The sequence below is a fragment of the Protopterus annectens genome, chromosome 13.part0 (assembly GCF_019279795.1).
Source record: "Protopterus annectens isolate FY-2018-M chromosome 13.part0, PAN1.0, whole genome shotgun sequence".
In the NCBI taxonomy this organism is placed as follows: Eukaryota; Metazoa; Chordata; order Ceratodontiformes; family Protopteridae; genus Protopterus; species Protopterus annectens.
In genome coordinates, this window is record NC_056747.1 from 1,056,352,114 (window position 1) to 1,056,378,755 (window position 26,642).

Here is a 26,642-nt window from a genome sequence, read left to right on the forward strand (position 1 = left end):
TATATATATATATATATATATATATATATATATTGCCTACCTATTGGGGGCACCTGACATCTGGGGCAAGAAATACTGAAGAAAATGGCGTTGGATGCCTCTTGTATACCCCTGGCGCACTAACGTCAGGGAAGAAGCGACAGCAACCAACGCTGGACCAAGACTTTGGAATTCGGGCCGACTGCGGGACTGCCTGACGGCAGGATAACCTAAGTGTGATGACTGCAGCAGGGTGAACACTCGAACATCTACATTTATGGTAGGTACAAAACTGTGATTTCCTCTTAGTTTGTAGGATGATGATTCTACTCCAGACCATTTCTGGTACCAAGAAAAGGACAGTGGAGAAGCGTGCTGGATCTCTCCCCAGATCAACATAATCCTCAAGGTACTTGCTTTAAAATGCTGTCTTCAGACCCTTCTTCCCTTTATCATTCCACAAGGCTTTCTAGTAACTTTGGATTTGAAAGCTGCATACGTGTGTATCCCCATATGCCCTTTCTGCAGGAAATTCCTGATATTCTCCACTGGGTCATCGCATTTTCAGTTTATTAATCTTTACCCCTTTTGGCTTTCTACAGCCCCTGGAGACTTCACAAAGCACCAACTAGCAGTTACAGCCTTTTGCAGGGCTGTGGGAATACAAATGATCCCATATCTGGACGGTCTGCTAATCCAAGCCTCTTTGCCTTTGGTCATACTGCAATATCTCAAGTTCACTCTTCCTGCAACTGGAATTTACTGTCCGTATCAAAAAATATTCCTTTTAGCCTAGTCAAGATCTAGTTTTCTTGGACAGCAGACTGGATACACAAAACATGAAGGCTTTTTTGCCCTAGGGAAAATGGGCAGAGCTTCAAAACTTACTTCCAGTGCTTAATCTCTTGCCAAGCTTGTTCAACCACGGAGATTCTCAGGGCACTAGGATTAATTGTAACACACATGCCAACGCTTCCTTTAGCCATGCTGTATATGAGGAAAATTCAACTGTAATTGAAGAATCTATGATCCCAACACGCACACACACACCTGTCTCATGCCATGTCTCAGAAATATGCTGTGGTGGGTGGGTGACACAGGTGAACATCAAGCTAGGCCTGCCTTTTAAGGTACAGGCTTTAAGTCAAGAGCTGTACACAGATGCCTTAGATAAGAGTTGGGGGCCTTGGCAGAGAATCCACAAGGTACAGGATTGTTGGCAGTCCAATCTCAAGAAAGCGCACATCAACCTGAAAGAGATGAGAGCTCTCATTCAGGCCCTGAAAGTCTTTGCCCACCTCTGGAAACGAGGACCTCTAAGTGTATTCACAGACAGCACAACAGTCATGTGAAACATAAGCAAGGAGGAACCAGATCATACCAGTTTTGCGGATTGGCTTTGACTGCTTGGGACCTAGCCACTAAAGTGGGCATGTCCATCCAAGCAGTATGCATTGCATCCCAGGACAACTTCCTGGCAGATTTTAAGCAGGCCCATCAGAGACCCCTATGAATGGATACTCGAACATCTTCCTAGACATAGTCCACAGGTGGGGAGCACCACATCTAGATATACTTGCCTCAGAGCAACCAGCAGCACCATCTCTCTTGCACCAGAACTCCCTGCCCTTGGCTTGGAACACAGATTCATTATTTTTCCAGGAGACAAGGAAGTTTCTTTATGCCTTCCTTCCACTTCCTCTGCTACCAGAAGTTGTACTAAAGATGCAAAAAGATTCCTTTTTGGCTAATGCATCCCCCTCTTCTCTATTACATAGCTGGGGCAGTCACCACAAACTATTCCACAAAGTGGACCTGATCACACAGCAGAAGGGCATGTTGCTTCGCTGCAGCCTATCATCTCTCAGCCTAAGCCTATGATGTGATTATGCTCCCTTCAAGATGCCTGTTTTCTGAGGACATTCTCTGGGTTCTCTAGGAAGCCAGAAGATCCACCAAATAAGAATCCTGCATAGCCAAATGGAAGAGGTTTTCTATATGGGGTCGACCAGCCAATCAGGATCCTATAAAATTGGAGGACAAGAACAAGAGGATGTTCTTAGTGTTTCATTGTTGCAGTCATCACATTTGGGTTATCCCTGCCAGGGTAGCTCTCGGCCAGCCCGAATACCAGAGGCTTAGTATTTCTGCGTCGGTTGCTGTCACTTCAGGACTGACGTCAGGTCATCAGTAGTATAAAGTAAGGTAGCCAACTCCATTGCATCTGTCTTTCTTGCCATGTAGCCTGAAGCAGAAGCAGTTCGCATGAGTGCCGGTCGGCCACTACCCGAGTTTTATCTTCCGAATTGAAGCTGAAGTCTTCTAAAGCTAAGTACCCTGTTGGGGATCCTTTTTTCTTGCACTAACCGATGTCAGAAAAAGTTAACAATTGTCTCTCCTGTGAACAGCAAATACCACACCGAGACTTTCATTCTTACTGCGTTACTTGCTTAGGCCCAGACCATGATATCCCTCGCTGTAACTTTTGTGCTTTGTTCAACTCCAGAACTATACGATGTTGGGCCCTTAATATAGCTAGATATTTTCACTTAGAGTCCTCGAATTCAGATATGGCTTTGTTAAGCCATCCGACAACAGATCTTCCAAAAAAACATAAGGATATTGACAGAGATAGACCGCACAGGTCCAGACTTACCAACAATGCTTCCGTTAAGCTAGTCATCAGATGTTCTAAGTGTTTCACTGTTGCAGTCATTACATTTGGGTAATCCTGCTGGCAGGTTGCCCTCAGTTGGCCTGAATTTCTAAGTCTTGGGTCCTGCGTCAGCTGCTGTTGCCCCTTCCCTGATGTCGGGTCATGAGGGGTATAAAAGAAGCAGCTGACACCATTTTCTTCAGTCTTTCTTGCTGCGCGGTGCCAGAAACAGAAGCAGTTCGCAAGTGTCAGTCAGCCGACTCCTGAGATTTTTGTGTTCGAGTTTCAGACCCGAAGTCTTCAGTAAAGCTAAGTACCCTGTTGGGGAAACTTTTTTCTTGCTCCAGACCGATGTCAGGAAAAGTTAATTGTATTTCTTGTGGAAAGCAAATACCTCATAAGGGCTTTCATGCTTACTGTATTCCTTGCCTAGGCCTTGATCACAACGTTTCTGGTTGTCGGTTTTGTGCTAGATTTAACCAACGCACTATTAAGTGTCGGCATGATTTTGCTTTCAACTATTTTGGACGTCGGTTTAATTATCCAGAAATGTCGTCTGATAGACATCCGACTACCGGAGTAAACAAAAAACGCAAAGAAAATGAAAGAGATAAACAGAGGTCCAAAACAGACTTCTGCTAAGCCAATCGCCGGTTCTCGGTGAGGCACTTTCGCAGCCCCTGATACCCGCTACTTTAGAGTCGCAGGCTGCTACTGAGTCACACGTGGAGTTGGCTATGCCACTGGAAACTCAAGGTATTGGAGCCTCGGACACTATTCCCTCAGATGGGTCTGGAGCCGCTGAGCAGGCACCGGCATCTGAGGGTGTATTCAGACCTAAACATCTTTACATTAAACCGACTTCAGCTTCAAAGGCAAAGACTAAAGCACCTTCTAAAGCAAAGAAACAAACTCAAGAGCCATGTGGACAGGCCTCTGTGCCCAAAAAACAGATGCTCAAAATGGCTGAAGACTTGATTACCTTGATCAGGGGTTCCCATCCACCTCCTGATAAGAGGCCTAGGCAAGAGACTGACTATGAATCTTCAGATCCGGTTTCTATTTCTTCTGATTTCTCTTCTGATCAGGAATATTCTCTTCCCCCTATGAGGATTCTGATGCTGAATAATCTATACCTTCAGCTTCTCCACCAGAGGACTATTCTTTTGGGGAAACATTGCATACCATGAGGGAGCATTTCCACTGGGAGATCCAAGATTTTTCAGAATCTTTAAAGAGGCTGGGGGATTTCCTTTTGCTACCTTAACACAGGCCTCTAGCCATTCCACCTGTGCTAGACATTGTAGATATTGTGTTTTCGGAGTCTAGTCTGACCCCTGACTCCTTACCTCCAGCTCCTGTTAAGCATGACATATTACAGGGTTCCTGACTCTCATAAATTCCTTTTTAAAAACCCTGCTGCAGACCCAGAAACTATTTCACAGGGTCCCAAAGGAGTTGAGGCTTCCGCTGCAAAAAAACCTACCCCCCTCTGACAGGGATTCTAGGGCACTGGATAGATGGGGAAAAAAAGTTTACACATCTGCTACCTTGGCTATAAGGGCTTTAAACTGTCAGTTTCATATGCTCAAATATCAGCAACATGTCATGGTATTGTTGTTAAACTCTGAATGTGCAGAAAACAATGAAATGCAGGATTTATTGCATGCAGCTGAACAAGTTGGAAAGCATACTTTGCAATGTGGTTTTGATTCTTTGGAGGCCTCTCGTAGGGCCGCAGTTACGGGTTCTGTAATCAGGAGGCATGCTTGGTTAAAGGAACAAAATCTGCCTGATCATGTCAATGTTAAATTATTTGATGCACCTTTGCAGCATACTTTGTTTGGTGTTAAGGCAGAAGAGGTGTTAAAGAAAATGGAGGACAACGCTAAATCTATGCAAAACGTCAAAGATTTTTTTACAAGTACAGCCACCTAGGTTTGATAGACACTGACCTACAAAGAATTCATCCTTTCCTGTGTCAGACAGACCTCAAAGGGGCAGATCCCAGGCGCAAGGTTCATACAGGTCAAAGCAGTGGGGTGCTTCTACCTCCAAAGTCGGAGAAGACAAATCCCAACCATACAGGAAACAGTCCCAGTGACTTCCCCCTGCCTGCACCAAACACTTGTCTCCTGGCAGCACACTTAGGGGGAAAATTAGCACTTTTTTCTCAAAATTGGCACATTATAACCCAGGACAAGTGGGTTCTAAATATAGTGTCACAAGGCTACAAGTTCCACTTTCATACCATGCCAAAGGGAAACGGCTGGCCAGATCTGCCAAAAAATCAATGGGCAGAGGCGCAAAAACAAGTCTCATCCCTCATGGACAATGGGGACCATTCAACAAGTACGAGAGCAAGAGCAGGGACACGGATTTTACTCAAGACTGTTCTTGGCACCCAGAAAGACAAGGCCTGGAGACCAATACTGGACCTATCTATTCCGAACACATTCCTGGATATAGCAAAATTCAAAATGTTGACTTTGCAGCAGCTTCTGTCCATGCTGGGCAAGAATGCTTGGCTTGTGACTTTAGACCTAAAAGAGGCATACCTGCATGTCTCAATCAGACAATTATGTAGAAGATACCTCAGATTTAAGGCTGGCTCAATGCATTACCAATTCTTTGCACTGCCCTTTGTCTTATCTACTGTGCCCAGGGTCTTTACAAAGTGCCTGGCACCAGTAATTGTATTCTGCAGACAAAGAGGAATACAAATATATCTTTACTTGGACGACTGTTTAATTCAAGCAGAGAACAAGGACATTCTTCTACAGCATCTGGCATTTGTGAAAAGACTTCTAAAATGCCTAGGGTACACAGTCAATGAAAATAAATCAAAACTAGTACCCTCTCAAGAGATAATATTCCTGGATGTAAGCTTAAATACAACTGCCCAGATGGCTTATCTCATGCCAGGCAAAGGCAACTAACTACCTATTTAAAAAGGCTAGCAGCAAAGGCCCAGTTATCTGCAAGAAAAATTCTGCAGGCTTTGGGATTCATGGCATCCTGTATCCTACTAATTCCATATGCAAGACTGCATATGAGGAAACTTCAATGGTACCTAAAAAATGTTTGGACTCCACATTGCCACAGCCTGGAAACAATGATTACTCTCATTCCCTGCATGCAACAGGAGTTTCGATGGTGGGCGAAGGCTTGTCACCAGAACAAAGGACAGCCATTCACATTACCCCCAGCCAGGCAGACACCAACAGATGCATCAGATTATGCCTGGGGGCCCACATGGCAGGAAGATGCATTCAGGGCACATGGTTCTCAAACCAAATGCATCTGCATATCAATCAAAAAGAGATGTTAGCTGTTCAAAATGCCCTGACAGCCTTCAAGGACCTACTTCATCCGGGACAACTACTGATAAAGACAGACAACACCACCGTCATGTGGTGTATAAACAAGCAGGGGGGGGCACACATTCTTACCCCCTTTGCTGACTAACCATGACTTTGTGGGACACAACATTGACTTGCCAAGTACATCTGCAGGCACAATTCCTGCCAGGAAAGGAAAACACTCTGGCAGACGAACTAAGCAGAAATCTCATGGATCCTCACGAGTGGCAGCTGGACCCACAAGTCTTCAGCATGATAACAAGGAAATGGGGATGCCCGGACATAGATCTATTTGCCTCCCCTCACAACTGCCAACTATAAAGATTCTGCACAAGGACTTATCACAGACAAGCATTGAAAGTGGACGCCCTATCTTTCAGCTGGAAAACCCTATCAGTGTATGCCTTTCCTCCACTGCCTCTCCTCCCCAAGGTACTCCTAAAGGTCAGACAGGAGAAGCCAAAGATGGTACTGATTGCCCCAGACTGGCCATGCCAGTACTGGTATCCAATCCTAAGGAACTTGTCTCAATGCCCAGCTTGGACATTACCTCAAATACCTCATCTACTGTCCCAGCAAAACAATCCGATCCTGCACAGCCAACTCAGTACTTTAAACCTGGCAGCATGGCGGATAATGTAGTCATACAAAATGCACCTCTCAGTAAAGCTGTGATGGATGTCATTTTGGAAACCAGAAGGCCTAGTACTAGAAAATCTTATGCTGGGAAATGGAAGAAATTCTGTGCTTGGAACCAGGCACAAGGAACTGATACAGCTATATCAAATATTCCTCAGATTTTTCAATACTTAACTGAGATGCTGGACAAAGGCCTATCTTTTTCATCAATTAAAATTCATGCCTCTGCTATTTTGGCTTATTACAATACTGAGTCAGCACTCTTTTCTCATCCTTTATTAAAGCAGTACCTAAGAGGAGCCAAAAATTTAAGGCCCCCAAAGAGATCACCAATACCTGCATGGGACCTCAGCTATGTCTTAGAAAAACTCACCCTGCCTCCCTTTGAGCCAGCTGTTACTGCTGATATAAAGTTTTTATCTTGGAAAACAGCTCTGCTCCTAGTAATAACTACTGCAAGATGTGTTTCAGAGCTACAGGCACTCATGGCTGTGGAACCTTTTATTTTTTTAACCACAGGGTCTCACTGAGGACAAACACAACATTTATGCCTAAGATGGTGTCCAGTGTGGCTCTAAACCAAACTATTAATCTGCCAACTTTTTATCCAAATCCACAGAACATGGAGAGAATTCTGCATTCTTTGGACTTACACAGACAGCTTGGATTTTACTTGGACAGAATCAAAGTTTTCAGGAAGACAGAGCATTTATTAGTGGCATATGCTGCAGGATCACAAGGAAAGGCTATCTCAAAGCAGACTATTTCAAAGTGGATAGGCCACTGCATTCGTTTCTGCTATTTACAACATGGCAAGCCAGTGCCTAAGGGCACTAGGCCACATTCCATCAGAGCTGCAGCCACTTCAGCAGCCTTTCTCAGGGGAGTACCAAGCAAAGACATTTTAGAGGCTGCTAGTTGGAGTTCAGTGCACACCTTTACAAAGCACTATCATCTGCCACTGTACTCAAAATCCAGGGCAGGCTTTGCCACTGCAGTTCTGCAGGTCTTCATAGCCGCTCCTAATGCTGTTTAGCTCTAGCCTCTCAACCATAGCTTTGCGACTCTACCCAAATGTAATAACTGCAAAAGTGAAACATGAAGAACATAGTACAGTTATGTACACTTACCATAAATGTAGATGTTCGAGTCATCCCCCTTTTTTCTGCTGGAACTTTTCTTTCCTTCTCTGATTTATACAACCTATGTGGTGTATTTGCTTGTAGATTAAGGTAAAGTTTATATTGGTGCATGTATTTTTATATATATATAAATTTTGGCTACTCTTTTAGGGGGCACCTGCCATCTGCAGCAAGAAAGAAAATGGTGTCGGCTGCTTCTTTTATACCCCTGACAACCTGACGTCAGGGAAGGGGTGACAGCAGCTGACGCAGGACCCGAGACTTTGAAATTTGGGCCGACTGAGGGCAACCTGCCAACAGGATTACCCAAATGTAATGACTGCAACAGTGAATACACTCAAACATTTACATTTATGGTAAGTGTACACAACTGTACTTTCTCCGGTCCTCAGTGAGGCACTTTCACAGCCCCTGATGCCCGCTTCTGTGGATTCGCAGACCAGTACCGCGGCCCTTTTGGAGTCCGGTATGCCACAGAACTCTTCTTCGACTAAGGATCCTGGGGTTGTCTCTCTCTTGCATGGGTCTGGAGCCGTTGAGCAGGCACCGGCTTCCGAGGAAGTACTTTGCACTACCGATTCTTGACACAAACCGACTTCTTTCGAGTCTACCGTTCTTTCAAAAACTATCATGTTTGTAAGGCCAGGGGGACAAACCACACCCAAGAAAACGATGACCCAAACTCTCAGGCACATATTTCCTTGCCTTAGTCTCAAATGCTTAAAATGGCGGAAGACCTTATCATGCTGATCAGGGGAAGCCAAGCTACCACTTCCAAAAGAAAGATATCCATCCCCAGTAGTTTTGTCTGAACAGGAGTCTGATGACTGATGCATCTAAATATGAAGACATGCAACCCCTATCTGTTTATAAGAATTCTGATACAGAGGATTCCATTCCTTCAGTCTCCACCTGAGGGCTTTTCCTTTGGGGAAACCCTTCATACCTTAAGGGAGCACTTCCAATGGGAATGTCAGGACTACCCTCAGTCTAAAGAGAGACTCTGGGAATTCTTAGATCTTTCACAGCACAGACCCCTGGCCATTACCCCAGTCCTGGATGTTGTGGACGATGTTTTCCTGGAATCCAGTTTGACTCCTGACACCCACCCTCCTGCACCCAGAAAACCTGACGGGTATTACACAGTCCCTGACTCTCACAAATTTCTTTTCAAAAATCGTACTGCTGACCCTGAGGTAATTTCTCAAAGGCCTAAAGGAATTAAAGCAACCTCTGCTAAGAATCCCACCCCCTCAGATAGGGATTTCCGAGCACTAGACAGATGGGGTAAAAAAGTATACACCTCTGCTACTCTTGCTATCTGAGCACTAAATTGACAGTTCCATATGCTAAAATTTCAGCAACGTACCATGGAACTCCTCAAATAAAAAGTGTCTTCCTTTCCTGTTTGTGCAGAATCTAAAGAATTACAAGAGTTAATGCATTCTGCAAGTCTAGTGACTAAGCACACCTTACACTGTGGTTTTGACGCCCTAGAAGCTTCTTGCACGGCAGCAGTCACTGGTTCTGTCATTAGAAGGCATGCATGGCTTAAGGAACAGCCCTTGCCAGACCATGTTAAATCTAAATTATTGGATGCACCCTTGCACAAAGACATCTTATTTGGCACTAAGGTAGAGGAGGTCTTAAAAAATATGGAAGAAAAAGCTAAATCAATGCAGACAGTTAAGGATTTCCTATAGGTCCAGCCACCTGGGTTCATCAGGCATTGCCCCTCCAAGCACTGATCCTTTCCTGCTCCTATCAGCTCAGTTCAACCCAGACCCCAGGGAAGCAGATCCCCCCAGACAGCAGCAACAGGGAATGCAGAGATCAAAACAGTGGAATTCCTCCACTTCAAAACCAGGGAGTTCTAAGCCACCCCATTATGGTAAGAACTCACAATGACTCTCCTCCCCCACCCCCTCCCTCTACCCACCTTCACTTACCCCTAGGAGGAAAACTCTCCTTTCACACAAGAACCTGGGCCACCATTACCAGCGACCACTGGGTCCTCAACATAGTGTCCCAGGGATTCAAATTTTCTTTCTACACTCTTCCAACCCCAAAAGGGTTCCCAGATATGCCTCCAAACCAGTGGACAGAGGTGCAAAAGCAAGTCCTTTCCCCACTCTCTCTGAGGACAGTAGAGCACGTTCCTGCATAACAGAAAGGCCAAGGTTTCTACTCCAGACCTTTTCTGGCACCCAGAAAAGAGGACACCTGGCACCCCATCCTCTATCTATCCATTCTAAACACCTTCCTGGTGATACCAAAATTAAAAATGCTCACCCTCCAAAAACTGCTACCCATGCTCTCCAAGGATGCTTGGCTAGCCATCCTAGACCTAAAGGAGGCCTACCTCCACATTCCTATCAGGGAATCATGCAGGAAATATCTAAGTTTCAGGGCAGGATCTCTGCACTTCCCTTTGGCTTATCTACTGCTCCGAGTTTTCACAAAATGTCTGGCTCCCGCCATTGCCTTTTGCAGACAAAGGAATACTCAAATTTACCCATACTTAGACAACTGCCTTATTCAGGCAGACAGGAAAAGCTGCTCAAGCACCTGTTTTTTTGTAAAGTCCCTACTGACCTCCCTAGGGTACACCATCAATGAAAAGAAATCCAAACAAGTACCCACCCAAAGGATTATATTTCTAGGACCAAGCCTGGACAAAGCGTCCCAGATGGCATTCCTTACACCAGAAAAGCAAACTTATCTGACAGCCTACTTCTCTCAACTAGCCACCCAGACCCCAGTTATCTTCAAGGAGAATCCTGCAAGCTCTTGGATGCATGGCATCTTGTATTCTACTCATTCCATATGCCAGACTGCATATTAGGAAACTTCAGTGGTACCTAAAATGCCTTTGGTGTCAACACACTCAAGACCTGGAAACTGTTATATCAATGATACCTTGCCTAAGGAAAGATTTTCTCTGGTGGGCAGCAGCTTGCTCCCACAACAAGGGACTACCTTTCTCACCACCCCACACCACCCAGACCCTCACCACAGACGCATCAGACCATGTCTGGGGTGCACACCTGGACAGCAGGTGCATACAGGGCAAATGGAACCCACAGTAAATCCATCTGCACATCAACCAAAAAGAGATGTTAGCTGTCCAGCATATGCATTGACAGCTTTCTGGCCCCTTCTCTCCCCAAGGTCTCTCCTGATCAAAACAGACAACACCATTGTGATATGGTATATCAACAACCAGGGAGGGACTCACTCGTACTCTCTATGCAGGCTGGCCATGACCCTTTGGCGCACAGATTCTGCCATGCAACTCCACTTGTTAGCACAATTCCTGCCAGGTTCTCTAAACTCTCTGGCAGACCACTTAAGCAGAAATCTTCTGGATCCACATGAGTGGCAGCTAGACAAAGAAAACCTTCACCCTAATAACTCAGAAATGGGGCACCCCAAAGGTCAACCTCTTTGCCTCCCACACCAATCATCAACTCAGCAAGTTCTGCACCAGGGAGCATCACCGCATAGCTTGGAAAGTGGATGCCCTATCCTTCATCTGGGTCTATCTATCGGTCTATGCATTTCCTACACTACCTTTCATCACTAGGGTACTGCTCAAAATAAGGGAGGAAAAACCAAGGACAATTGTTATTGCTCCAGACTGGCCTCGCCAGCACTAGTACCCACTGCTGCGCAGCCTGTCCCCCACTGCCACCATGGCATCTCACTCCTGACCCAGAGGGAAGGAGAATTCATGCATTCCCAATGGCAGACCCACAGTTTGGCAGCCTGGCTTATTCCCTGACCACTGGTCATTCTGCCAACCTCAGTGAACAGGTTCTAGATGTTATACATGAGGCCAGATGCCCTAGCAGTAGAAAGTCTTATGCTGACAAATGGAAAAGGTTCTGCACCTGGATTCAGGCTAAAGGAGCCGATGTGGCACAGCCCTCCCCATCTCTCATCCTGGATTATCTAGCTGAACTACTACACAGTGGTCTCTCTTTTTCCTCTATTACAATTCATGCCTCTCCTATCTCTGCTCATTTCCACACTGAGCAGTACACAATTGTACTTTTTCCTTTCTCGGCTACCTTGTCTATCAGACTCTATGACCAAGGGAGCACTCCTCCTCCTACTGTACGCTCCCTAGCTGACTACTACTCTCAGATGTCTTCAGGCTGCTGGCTTGGAGATTGGGGATTTGCATTCGTACATCCATTTATATATCCCTATGCTTGTGAGCTGAGGTCATACCTATGCTACTGGTAAGGTTTAGGCTTTGGTATTGCTGCTGGATGTCAGCAGTAAAAACCCATCTCTCTGGGATATTACAACAGTAATCAGTAGGATATCTACTGTTATGGTAAGTTATTACACAACTGTACCTTCCATACCCTTTATGTTGGTCTGTTTAAAAAGGACATTCTGCATGGAAGGAAAACAAAATTACAAGAGAAGGTTATTTAGTTTTTAATTTGAGCCTTTTTGTGGGTTTGTAACTCCATTTTGAATTTTTCCCTTGTAAACTATTGCATTCATGACACTCATGATCTGCAGTGGTGCATGTAGCAACCTTTACATATCATATTGGGACAAGCGCACCATTTGTTTTTAAGCAGCTTGTCCCAGTTATTTTTATCTGACTCCCATTGACAACAAGTTCCTGTCTTTGCTGCCTAAAGACCAGAAGTTGCCTGAGTGTTCAAATGGTCATCGGGTAATGAACCAAAGCCTGTTCAGGCACTGTCCATTTTGCTTGGGAAAGAAACATTACATGAAGCATTGCCTTAAGTGCCAACAGTTCAACCTAAATTCCTCTAGATATGGGAGGAATATGCTTCTAGCCTATTTGCTACTTTAATATGTAAGCAGTAGAATGTGTTAATTGCTGTGGCCAGCAGGAGAGGGTCCTTTCCTCTTGCTCAAGACTATCTTGTACAGCTGAGTAAGTGGAAAACAAACACTGGTCATACCCTCTTGTAAGTATCTGTTTTGAGACAGGTTCTTTGTCCCTGAGTGTTACATCCTCACTTTCAACTGGTAGTGGCTGATGTCTGCACCACTGCACAGCTTTTGAGGAAGAAGCAGCTTGTGAGATACCCAGAAGAGTCGCACACTTAAATCCAGCCTTGGGGTGGTGGGCCTGAGTTATATTTTCTACATGTCCTTCAGTCACTTGGTGATAGCGTTCAGAACTTAAAACTATATTCCCCAGTCTTTTACCCCTGGTCCAGCAGAGCTTGTTGGCCAAAATTGAACTTGATCCACCAGGCTCTCCTATGCTAGGATTCATATTCAGATGAAGGATAGAACCATTGGTGGACATGGTCTAGTGCTCACAACAGCACCCACACAGTGAAGGCCACCATTGACAGATGTATCTCTTGGTACCATTCCTCTGTCATCAAACACTTTAAAAAAAAAAAACAAAAAAAACACCCACTGTGTAAAGTCAACTTCCCATGTGTTGTCATATACAAAATTACCCAATCTGGTACTTTGTCAGGGTGTTTTTTGAGGACCTAGAATCTTTTATGTTGGAAATGAATAAAGACAACAGACCTTCCCTCTTCCACTTTAAAGTGGATTATCCTATTTATTTGGAAACCTTGAGGCTAATGAAGTCATGCACAGACAGGTTTGTGGCTCTGTTCCTTCCACAGGAGGGAGGAGCCTTGAGTTATACCTCTTTTCAAGATTGTCATCAGAACTAGCATTTTTGCAGCCCTGAAGCACTCACAATTTACTTTACTGGTTTCCATGAAAATAGATGCAACTATATGCCCCCAAGTTACTGGTGTGAGATCCTGATCAGCCATCCATACTGTGGACTCCTGTGTAATCTTTGCAGTGTGGCATTTTTCTGAATGACTAGCTTTAAACATGGGATGTTGTGGGACTAGTGAGTTATTAATGTGTGCCAAGTTGGGACTCAAGGTTAATCAAAAGTTTGATTCAATCGGGTCCCATTCCTTCCTTGTGGGTTCATTACTGAAGTTAGTTTAGCATGAGTCTGGGTTCAAGGACGAGTTGTTAAAGATGGTTCGTGACAGCTAGCATAGGTTTCTATACGTCTCCTAGCGGTTTTAACTGTGCTTATTTTGTGGCAAGAGCAGCAGTGTGAGACGCATGTGCCTCTGTGGCTTCCGTGAAGGAAGAGAGAGTGCTAAATTATGTGGATAATGAGTTAAGGCACAAATACTGTGAATGTGACTGTTCTCTGAGGTCTTTACTCAGACTGAATGTTGTAGAAGAATATATACCACATGGCTTGGAGCTTCCTGTGGGGATGGCTCAGTATGATCCAACTGAGCAACAAGACTATTTCATTATTTTTAATTGACTCCCGTCTTTAGTCAAAACCGATGCATTGAATTCAACAAGGTAAAGGAACTATGGAGTAAGGAATTACTTCCAAGTTTGCACAGTCCTGACTTGAGTATATTCAAAAACAGGGTGAGTGCACAGTGTAGGTGCAAAAGCATTTTAAATATTTCTGTTGAAGGTCATATGTAAAGATTTTGATTAGATGCTTATTTTTCAGTAAATTAGTGCTCACATGCATCTTCATTTTACTGAGAAACAAAGTTTTGTCTTGATTTAAAAAAAGAAAACTGCTGACAAAGGTGAAAAGTCCAGTGCATCCCCTTCCATATACCCTGCATTAATGTTAAAAGTTCCAGCAGGAAGTATTTGCATCATTGTAGGTGCAAGTGCAGTTTAGGTTTAATTAGAATGTTTTGCCAACCCATTGCAAAATACTACATGTTCTTTGTGGTTCACTGTTGCAGTCATTACATTTGGGTAATTTGCTGGCCGGTTGCCCTCAGTCGGCCTGAATAATAAAGTTTTGGGTCCTGCGTCAGTTGCTGTCTCCTCTTTAATGACATCAGGTCATCAGGGGTATAAAACATGCAGCCAACGCCATTTTAATCCATCTTTCTTACCGTGCGGTGCCCGAAGCAGAAGCAGTTTGCACGTGCCGGTCGGCCGACTCCTGAAATTTTCGTTTTCGAGTTTCAGATCCGAAGTTCTCAAATTAAAGCTAAGTACCCCATTGGGGAAACTTTTTCTTGCTCCTTACCGAAGTAAGTAAAAGTTAATTGTATTACTTGTGGGAAGAAAATACCTCATAAGGATTTTCATTTGTACTGTATTCCTTGCCTAGGCTCTGATCACAACGTGCCTTGCTGTCGGTATTGTGCTAAATTTAACCAACGCACTATTAAGTGTTGGTATATTTTTGCTTCTAAATACTTTGGTTCAAGATTTAACTATCCTGAAATGTCGTCGGTTAGCAGTCCGACTACCGGAATTCACAAAAAACGCAAGGAAAAAGACAGAGACAGACCGTCGAGGTCCAAAACCGATGACTAAGCTTCTCCTAAGCCAGTCGCCGGTACTCAGTGAGGCACTTTCGCAGCCCCTGATGCCCGCTACGTTTGAGTCGCAGGCCTCTACCGAGACCCATTTGGAGTCCGGTATGCCACAAGATTCTTCAAGTATTGAACCCGCGGATGTCTCTCCCTTGGATGGATCCGGAGCCGCTGAGCAGGCACCGAATTCTGAGGGTGTTTTCAGGCTTCAACATTTGTTTATTAAACCACCATCATCAAAAACAAGGCCAAAACCTACTTCTATGTCTAAAAAACCGACGCATGAGCCACGTGCTCAGGCCTCTATGCCTAAAAAACAAATGATCAAAATGGCTGAGGATTTAATTACCTTGATCCTGCATTCTACTAATTCCATAAGCAAGACTACATATGAGGAAACTTCAATGGTACCTAAAAAGCTTATGGAGTCGTCATTGTCACAGCCTGGAAACAATGATTCCTCTCATTCCCTGCCTGCAACAGGAGTTCCTTTGGTGGGCAGAGGCATGTCACCAAAACAAGGGACTGTCCTTTAGTAAGTTTTTAAGGAAAATGCTTTTTAAAATAAATGTTTAGCCAACCAAGTGTTCATAGGCATGAAAATACATGCAAACACCTTTTGTGTATAAAAAAAATTAAAAAAAAGTCTTACAATTCTTTGCACATGATTTTTAAAGATGGCTTTATTTTTTGGTAACTTAAGAGTTTCTGTGCTACATGATGCAGTGCTTCTGTGTTTGTGCTGCTATTATAGAGCCTTACTTGTAGCTAACCCATCCATCCACAACCCCTTTATCCCACTTTGCACATGGGGTTGGGGTGTTGCTTCAACAGTGACAGTCATCTAGAACCAAGGTTTACACTGCCAGGTGGCTAGCCCTGCCTTGGTGGTTCTTCCACACACAAATGCGCACACACACACACACACACACACACACACACCTATGGCCAGTTTAGTATGCCCAGTCCACCTTCTGCATGTCTTTAGAATGTAGAAGGGAACTGGAGACCCTGCAGAAAACTCGCACGAACACAGGGAGGACATGTAGACTCCACATAGAAGGCACTCCAGCCAAGAATCGAATTAGTGAACTTCTTGCTGTGAGGTGACAATGCTATTCACTGCTTCACTGTGTCACCCTAAATGCCCAGATTTCTTGCATTGGCCAGGAGTCAAACCCAGATCAACTACTTGGAATACAGCTTTAGTCACCACTATATTAGCTAACTCCTGCATATTTATAGATGTATATTCACCTTCTGTATCCCTATTATAAAACATAAAATAATACTATGTATATGTTTTTTTTTATAAAGTGTGTGAGGTAGACTGCAGTGCATTACAGTTATTTAAAATTAGCCTTAGGTCTATACTAAGCAAATCATGATTTTTTTAGTATAAAAAATATACTCTTGTAGAAATTAGAAGACATTTTATTGATTGCTATATTTCAGCCTTAAATGTCATTTGTAACTTTTGAACAGTCCACCTACCTCAATTCCTCAGTGGCCTTCCATTTTTGAATCATTTAACATGTGTATTTACTGTGAACATTTGAACTGTATTGCTTGTTGCACTGCAACTTTTGTTGGGAAAACATGATTAGTTCAGCCTGTGCAGTTCGGGAGTATTACTCTTGTAATTTTCTAATTTCTTTTTCTTTACAGTAGCATTGGTTAGGACAGTTTTATTTTTTCCTGAGTTATTTTTGCCCCATGTTGTGCTGACCATCAAGCTTTACCTAGACAATGGCCATTCATTCTTCCAGTCTGGATAATTCACCAGGAGGGTGAAGTGAGAGCTGTCCAGTCTGGGGCTTTCAGGCAGCAGTGAAGGTGCTTTGTTCTTTCACTGGCTATTTTGATCAGCTTAACCTCACACCATGGAAGCTCGGCAATGAAATTCACTGCATTACTGAATACTTAACGAATTGATTATGAAGACTGCACCTCATTGGTTATTTGGTAAGCCTAGCATCCACCCTGTGCACTTTCACCCTTCTTTTGAGGGGTAGTGGTAGTTTTCATAGCCTGCTCCACTCCATCAAGCAATAGGACCACTAGTTGAACCCCACGTCACCTGAGCAGAAGTCAAGGCTGTATCCCTTTATGTACTGGTGCTTTCTTTGCCAACAATTTCACCTTCAGGCTGTAGATCTTCCCAGTACATTTTGTCAAATTGTATTGCCAGTCTGTAAATGTGGTAGTCTTTTGCAGTTCCTGTCTTAGTAGTATTTTTGTATAGCATTCTTTCTACTTTGTTGGTTTTCAGGCCTCAGTAATGTTGTTGAAGTAGGTAGTATACTTTTGTTAGTGAGTCACTGCAATGTGTACTTATTTCCAGAACTGTGAGATGAGGATTCTCATAGCTTTTACTGATACCGTTTTTCACTCTTTAGATCACTGCTACATTATCGGTGCTAACAGGTGGGAATTATACCACAGGCAGATGTTGACTGTCCAACTTGACTTCCGGACCTTTCAGATGTTCCCTGCACAGTACCATCTCCTGTTGTGAAGCACAACAGTAGGATGTATGGTATAAGGGAAAACCCATGTATGCTGCCTTTAATATTTTTATTTATTTATTCACTTATTTTTAAGTGCCCCAGAAGTGATGGGATCTCTTGATATCCTCCAGGTGACATTCAGAGGCATGATATGATTATCTTTATTGGTCACTGTTTCAGTCCTAATTTGGAGGGATCTCTGTCATTCACCAAGTCATTTTCTCCTCATACTTTCAGAGCTGAGCACCCTTCCTACATGGACCCATCTGATGCCAGTTTAGCTCTGGCATCATCAGAAGCCTGCTTGTATAGGTGGCATCTGCCCATACTACTTTCAGTTCTTTCTTGCTGCATTTGAGTTCACTTCAGCGGAATGGGTTGCAGTCTGCTGTCTATCCAGTACTACACCTAAAGAACATCAAGAAGTAAGTATCCTTGTGATGACCCTTTTCATTTCCTGTCTTTACAGGTATTGATTGTTTGCAAGCAGCTTTCTAGCTTAATGGATTTCTACATATGGAGGTATAGGATGCATCTTCTGAGAATCCACCAGGTATGCTTGTACGTGCCAGAAACTTCATAAAGTTCATCTTGCTTGTATACATTATGCCAAGATTCAAAGCAATATGTGGTTAGCTGTATCTGCCAGGGATTATATCTGAAGACTTTAAAGGGCAGGAAGTTCTCCATATGTACTAGGATAAGCAAAGACTGGTGTCCCTGGTAAAATCATCTACCAAGTATGCAGACATACAGCAGCAGGATTGAATGGACATCCACCCCTGGAATCAAGAAAAGAGAAGTGCAACCGTATGTTTAAGAAAGGGACACCCTTGAACTTTCAGGTTCATCAAAGGCCCTTGGATCCAGGGGCACCAGCTCAGTAGAGGCACTCAAATAGCACATAGCCCTGATGCCTACCACTAGTATGGTTTCTGATGTTTCTTTGTGGGTGGGCATAATGCTTGCAGTCCCTAACACAGTCCATTAAACCAAAGAACAGGCCATGTACTTCACTGCTGATCCCCCCCATCTGCTTCAGAACATTTGAGTATTCATATAATTACTGCCAAAGAAGGCATTTGCACCCTTAGTATGAAATCCAGGAACATCCCCTAGGATTCTCAGATCCCTGGTGGTTATCCATCCAGATAAGATCTTGGGTCCTCTATGTAAAATGCTTTTTATTTCTTGACAGCTGGCCATCTGCCTCTTGGAGGGTCTTCCCCCATTGCCTAGCCATCATTCCTTCTAGGATTGGGCTAATTTGGCTCAGGGTTTCCTCCATTTTCTTTGTAGTCTAAAGCCCGATTTAGAGTAGCTGTATTTGGAGTCTTCCTTCAAAAGAGGGAGAGAGAGATCTATCATAGGAGAGATTCCAAAGAGGAGGAGTAATTTGACTACATGCCACAGCTTTCCTCTCTTGTAGGCTTTGGCACAGATGGTTAGAACACTATGACATCTGATTCTTCACCAGAGGTCGTATCTTTTGGGGGCATTGACTCAGTGATGAGAGAGAGAGCACTTCAAATGGCTGTCGTAGAAGGCCTACTATTCCCATAAGATGTATGGACCATCCTAAGTCAGATGTGTATCCCTCAAGTCCAAGAAGCCCTTCTGGATGATTTTCAAATAGCATCCTTGGAGACAAATTCTCAACCCCTACTCCCTGGAGGTCTGGCATTTGATGGGGTTCAAGATCCTCAAGTTTCTGCATAAGAACTTCATTACAGATCCACTTAGTGTTCCTGGAAACTGTGAAGGGAAAGTAGACTGGCTCCAGGGAGGAATACTCTTCCCACTGACAGTGTAAGTAGGCTGATTGACAGATTAGAGGAACAAAACATGTAAACTTACGTAACCCTGGCTTTCAAGGCCCTCAGTGTTCAGGCTCACATTCTTAAATATCAGGAGTATATCATTAAACAGATCCAGAATAGTTAATGGGGGAGTGCACAAAGAAATCCTGAAGGCAGCTATGATCAGCCAAACATATGCAGTTTTACAGATGGGCAGTCGTGCCATAAAATGTTGGCATGTTGCTGTGGATGCAGCATCCGATCCAGTGCTGCTGCAACAGGGTCAGTTAGCAAACATTCTTAACTAAAGATCCAGTCCCTTGCTAAGGATGTTGAAGCGTAACTTTGTAATGTCCCTGTAGATAAGGAGTTCTTTTGATCCTAATCATACAGTGCATTTTAAGAAATTAGAGAATGAGTACTGTTGAGTAAAACACATTTTCACCCTTCTATTCCCAAGTAAACATACATTATCCCCCTAAACAAGGGCTTTACTATTGGAAGCATAGCAAAGGCAAACAGCTGAAAGCTAGAAAGGCCACATGGAAAATAAAATAGCGATGGGGAGTTAGGTCTGGGAGACTGTCGAGGCTCAGCCTCCAGCAGGGTGTAGCTGTGACGATGCCTTTTCCCTTCCCCACCAAATCCACTACTTCCACTTTCTTCCCTGACCGTTCCAGGACAGGTCGTCAGTTGGCCTCCTGCTATCAGAATTAGTCAAGCATACTTTTGGACCATAGAGTACAAACTGCACTTCAAATCAACTCCCCCCGGCCCAAAAAAACCCACTTTTTTCATGCCAAAAGACCAGAAACATTTCACTCCACCTCCTTTCAGTATAACTACTACTATAGGGAATCATAAAACCTGTTTTCTTTAGCCTGAAGGAGGAAGAGTTTTACTTAAGGTTGTTCCTTTTCCCAAGAATTGACATTTCAGGGAAATCCATTCTGAATTTACTAAGATTAAACATGTTCATAAAATGTCCTCTTATTCAAGACATGAACCCTGCAGGCCTTGTTGCTGGGCTGTCAGGCTCTATTAATGACATTAAATCTCAAGGATGCCTACCACGACATCCTTATTTCAGATTACTTGGGGTAATACCGGAGGTATGTGTCTTTGGTGGATGTTATTGTTGCAAGTTTACCTCCTTGCTCCTTGATTTGGCTTGTGCTTAAATACAAAACATCTGGCACAGCAGGACAAAATGGCAGCCACATGTATGCTTACATGGATGACTGCCTGATTTAGGCACCATCTGCATAGGAGGTGCAAAGGTCATTGGGAGAACATCCTAGACTGCCTCAACAGAATGTGTTTCTCATTGAACAAACAGATGTCCTGTCTGTGCCCATCCTGACCGTGATGAACTTCGGATTCTTCTGGATGCTGTGCTAGGGAAACAATTGGTAACACGAAAGGAAGTACCACCCGACTCAGACAGCAAAGCAAGCCCTGCACTCCAGTAGTGTGTCCACGAGCCGGGCTTCAGTAGAAAGTTTAAATGAAGTGGTAGTCCAAAAATCAAACGATAAAAACCACAGATGATCAGAGCTGAAACAACAGTTCTTTTATTAGTAAAACAGGCAGAAAATTCAAGTAAAATCCAAGCGCTTTCACCTGAGTAGTCTCAGGCTTTTTCAAGGTTGATTAGATATATGGCCTTACTGCTTTTATATTCAGTTTAATAGGCCAAATGCATTAATTAATTGCAATCAATTAATTTAAATTTTTAAAGTGCAACAGTGCTTTTCTTGAAAACTTTCTCTTACTTGCAGTTAAAAATATTCATAAGTAACAAACTTCTTTATATATTCATTTAAAATATAATCAATTGGTACCATTGAGAACAAAACATTAATACATATTATTTCTAGATGTGTTTAAAAGCTAAGAAAATATTCTAGTTGTTTAAACATAGTGTACAAATAAAATACAATAAAATACAGATCCCTTAAAGGGTGAATAAACTCATTTAACCTTTTGTTCAAATAGATGTTGCCCCACTCTAATGCTACTTATTGGTTTGTTTAACCAGCTGGTGTACACCAAAAAAGAAGGTAAAAAATGTATAATATATGTATATGAAGTATAATATAAGAAAATTCAAAAATGTTGATATAATGGTTTGACCTTAAAAATTGTAAATACTATGAATATTTGGCTCAACCAGCCAATAAAAATGTTAGTTGTAATCTTCCCTAATAATTAGTTTAAAATTGATAGTATATAACCAAAAAATAATAAATAAATAAATAGATTATAATTTATTTCTTTTGGCTTTTAAAATGCTGCTTATGCTAATGCTGTCGTTCATCCCTGGATTTTTTGAGGCGTCCAGTCTGAGTTGCCAAATTAACTCTCTACTCTCTAAGTAGGTTTCCCAGTCACCTCCTCTAGGGTCTTGCAAAACACGTTCAAGAACAAAAAATTTTAAAGACATACCAGTACAAACTAGTGAATGCTTAAAGAATGCATTTGAGCTTTTCTTCTTTTCAATTTCATATAAATGTTCATAAATTCTTTTTTTGAGCATTCTAGTGGTTTTCCCTACATAAAAACCATGGCAAAACAAACAAATACCCAGATAGACTACTCCTACAGAGTTGCAGTTGTAATATCCTAATGTTTTTAATGTGCAGTTTCTAGATGGTATAATTACTTCGTCAGCATCCAACATATACCTACATTGGTTACACATGCCACATTTGTATGAACCATTCTTTCTATGAGATGAAAGGGCACTCCCAGATTGTTGTGAACGGGGGTTTTGTTCAAACATACCCTTAAGTTTAGTATCACGTTTTCTGGTAAATGTTAAAGTCTCTGGTATAGAAGTTCTAATGTCTTCTTGTGATGTTAACAGGGGCCAAAATAAGCGTAAGGTGTCCTCAATTAAGGAATCTGATTTAAGCAACTTGGTCAACCTGTTGACTGAATTTATGGGCATAATCCTGGATAATAATTACATCTTTTTTGGTGGGGAATACTTCAGACAAAGTAAAGGAGTGGCTATGGGTTCTCCATGTGCATCATCGTATGCAAACATTGTCCTACATAAATGGGAGCAACTATACATACATTCAACTAAATGGAAAGAATTTATTTTATTTTACAAGCGTTATTTGGATGATATATGTATTTTATGGCAAGGTACTGAAGACATGTTTCTCCAATTTTTTGACTACATTAATTCCACAACTGATTTTTTGTCTTTCACTTATGAACTCAGTAAAAATTCTCTACACTACCTAGATGTTTTATTATTTAAAGACAAAGAAAATCAACACTTTCAATCAAAAATTTTTAGGAAGACCTCTTTCTCAAACACATTTCTGCATTTCGATAGCTCGCACCCTTTTTACACAAAAAAGGGGATAGTTAGAGGCCAACTTATTCGAGCCTCCAGAATATGCAGTTCACTTGAATCTTTTATAGAAGAAACCAGATTCATAGCAACTATGTTTGAGGAAAGAGGTTACCCTATACAACTTATTAGTTCTTGTATCACAGAGGTGTTAGAGAAAAGAGATCTAACTTTTCCACCCCTTCTGAGTAAGGGGCTTCCTCTTTCTATGAACACTAAACAAGGACAGAAAAGTTTGCAGAAAAGTTTTGTCTACACATACACCAGTGATGCACCCTTCATTGAGGACACCTTACGCTTATTTTGGCCCCTGTTAACATCACAAGAAGACATTAGAACTTCTATACCAGAGACTTTAACATTTACCAGAAAACGTGATACTAATCTTAAGGGTATGTTTGAACAAAACCCCCGTTCACAACAATCTGGGAGTGCCCTTTCATCTCATAGAAAGAATGGTTCATACAAATGTGGCATGTGTAACCAATGTAGGTATATGTTGGATGCTTACGAAGTAATTATACCATCTAGAAACTGCACATTAAAAACATTAGGATATTACAACTGCAACTCTGTAGGAGTAGTCTATCTGGGTATTTGTTTGTTTTGCCATGGTTTTTATGTAGGGAAAACCACTAGAATGCTCAAAAAAAGAATTTATGAACATTTATATGAAATTGAAAAGAAGAAAAGCTCAAATGCATTCTTTAAGCATTCACTAGTTTGTACTGGTATGTCTTTAAAATTTTTTGTTCTTGAATGTGTTTTGCAAGACCCTAGAGGAGGTGACTGGGAAACCTACTTAGAGAGTAGAGAGTTAATTTGGCAACTCAGACTGGACGCCTCAAAAATCCAGGGATGAACGACAGCATTATCATAAGCAGCATTTTAAAAGCCAAAAGAAATAAATTATAATCTATCTATTTATTTATTTATTATTTTTTGGTTATATACTATCAATTTTAAACTAATTATTAGGGTAGATTACAACTAACATTTTTATTGGCTGGTTGAGCCAAATATTCATAGTATTTACAATTTTTAAGGTCAAACCATTATATCAACATTTTTGAATTTTCTTTTCTTATATTATACTTCATATACATATATTATACATTTTTTACCTTCTTCTTTTTTGGTGTACACCAGCTGGTTAAACAAACCAATAAGTAGCATTAGAGTGGGGCAACATCTATTTGAACAAAAGGTTAAATGAGTTTATTCACCCTTTAAGGGATCTGTATTTTATTGTATTTTATTTGTACACTGTTTAAACAACTAGAATATTTTCTTAGCTTTTAAACACATCTAGAAATAATATGTATTAATGTTTTGTTCTCAATGGTACCAATTGATCATATTTTAAATGAATATATAAAGAAGTTTACTTATGAATATTTTTAACTGCAAGTAAGAAAGTTTTCAAGAAAAGCACTGTTGCACTTTAAAAATTTAAATTGATTGATTGCAATTAATTAATGCATTTGGCCTATTAAACTGAATATAAAAGCAATAAGGCCATATATCTAATCAACCTTAAAAAAGCCTGAGACTACTCAGGCGAAAGCGCTTGGATTTTACTTGAATTTTCTGCCTGTTTTACTAATAAAAGAACTGTCGTTTCAGCTCTGATCATCTGTGGTTTTTATCGTTTGATTTTTGGACTACCACTTTATTTAAACTTTCTACTGAAGCCCGGCTCGTGGACACACTACTAGAGTGCAGGGCTTGCTTTGCTGTCTGAGTCGGGTGGTACTTCCTTTCGTGTTTTTTGGTCTTGTTTCGCTTTAACTGGTTCCTAAACAATTGGTAACACCCAAAAAGAGTTCTTGAGCATTCTTGTCTATATGACATCCACGTTACTCTTTGAACAGTATCTAAAGAAACTCTCAGAACAGGAGTTTCAATCCCTAGAGTATACAGTGCCAGACCTACCCTGGATAAAGAGAGAGAGTTGGAATAGTGGCTATATCAAATAGAATCAAGGACATGCCCTTCAGACTACCTCCTCCAAAGCAGACTCTTGACTGCTGATGCTTTGGACATTTCATGGGGTACATATAGCTTAGACCTCAAATTGCAGGGCACCTGGAGTCACAGAGAAGCAAAACTAAACATAAACTTAAAAAGGGGTGATGGCAGTTGTTCAGGCTGTTAAAACCTTCAAAGCAGTCTGAGAAGTCTTGCACCCTGTATGCCATAACAGACAATACTTCAGTCATATGTACCACATCAAGGTAGCTCCATGGCACCTAATTTAAGCAAGACCTCAACAGGTCCACATGCGTGGATGCTGGCCAGGGGATACATTCTTGGACCTCATGAACAGATGGGATGTACTAAATAGAGACCCCTTTGCTTCTGTGAGCAGCAGACAACTGAGAAAAATCTGCTTTGGTGTTCCTGAAATATTATTGAGCAGTAGATGCTTCCTGTATAGATTGGCTGTATCTGTTTCATAGTTCTTTCCTCCTCCTAGCCCTGTTCTCCAGTGTAACACAAACGTTGGAGGAGAGGCCAGAAATTATTGAAATTGCTCCATTCTGGCCAAGGCAGCCAATGGCTCTGTCCTAATGCAGATGGAAAGGGAGAAACTTTTACCACTACCTCATCATGTGAACCTCTTGATAAAGTTCAGGGAGTTCATACCACACCCCAAACTGTCCACACCTTTGACTGACAGCCTGGAAGATATGATTATGTCAACCTGTTGCCATCTTATTCTGAAGAAGTGCTAAAATCATAAGAAAAGCTAGAAGGCCAAGTATAAGGAAATCTTACTTAGCTAAATTGAAAAGATTCTCCCTCTGGTGCCAAAAGGAGAAACCGGCTCCCAAAGCAAGCAGATGTACCAGTGGATCTGATGTTATCCATGTCATTCTTCACAGTAGGGTGTTTGATCCGGCATTGGATCTGAGCTGGCAACTTTAGCTTAGACAGTTCCAAGGCTCAAGCTCCTCCCTCTCCCATAATCTTCTGTTGCTCTCTAACCCTCAAATCTCGTTTGCAGCATTCTGCTATGGATGTGATCCTTGGCTTTCACTCAGATAAGTGCTTTCTATACCAGTTTTCAGCTTTGTTTAAATTAGTTTAAACTTAGTTTAACTTTAGACTTAAACTTTAGTGTTAGTAGTTTCTTTACCTCCCTCCCTTAGACATCCTAGCTTTTTGGCAGGGTAGTTCCCCCATTGGAAGTTAGGAGTTTGGCACCTTTTTTCTCCTTAGACTGTTTTTAGCCTTTCTTAGGGTAGTGTTATAATGTTTTCATACTTTGGTGTTTGTTAATCTTTCAGTTATGTCTGAGAAACTTTCCAAGTTTATTTATTTTCATTTATTTATTTTACATTTGTTGACCGGGATAGTCTGACTGTATACATGTCCATTTTCAGCGGAGGCCCGAGGAGAAAAGCTCCAAGGTAGAACATACAGTAAAAATCACAAAATGATTACAAGTTGCACACAGTTTACAGGCTCCAGTTGAGCAAGCAGGTAATATAATCATGCATTTTTAAAACAGTGTTGACAAATTGACTAGGCAGTGTAACATGATTACAGACTATAGAGGGGAGGATCTAGTCGGGTTTTGAACAAGGATATGGCCAGTGAATTTTAAAGTATAGCTTGAGGCTTTTAGAACTGAGAGGGTTCAAGGGAAGATCAGCAGGAAGAGAGTTCCAAGTTTTGCCAACATAGTTAGCAAACAGAGTACTCAGCAGAGTTGTTGATTTTGTACGTTTGAACCAGTAGTTTATTAGAAGAGCAAAGTGACCTCAGGTTGCTATAAGGGTTGATGATATTTTTAAGTGTAGGTGTATTATCAGGGTGGT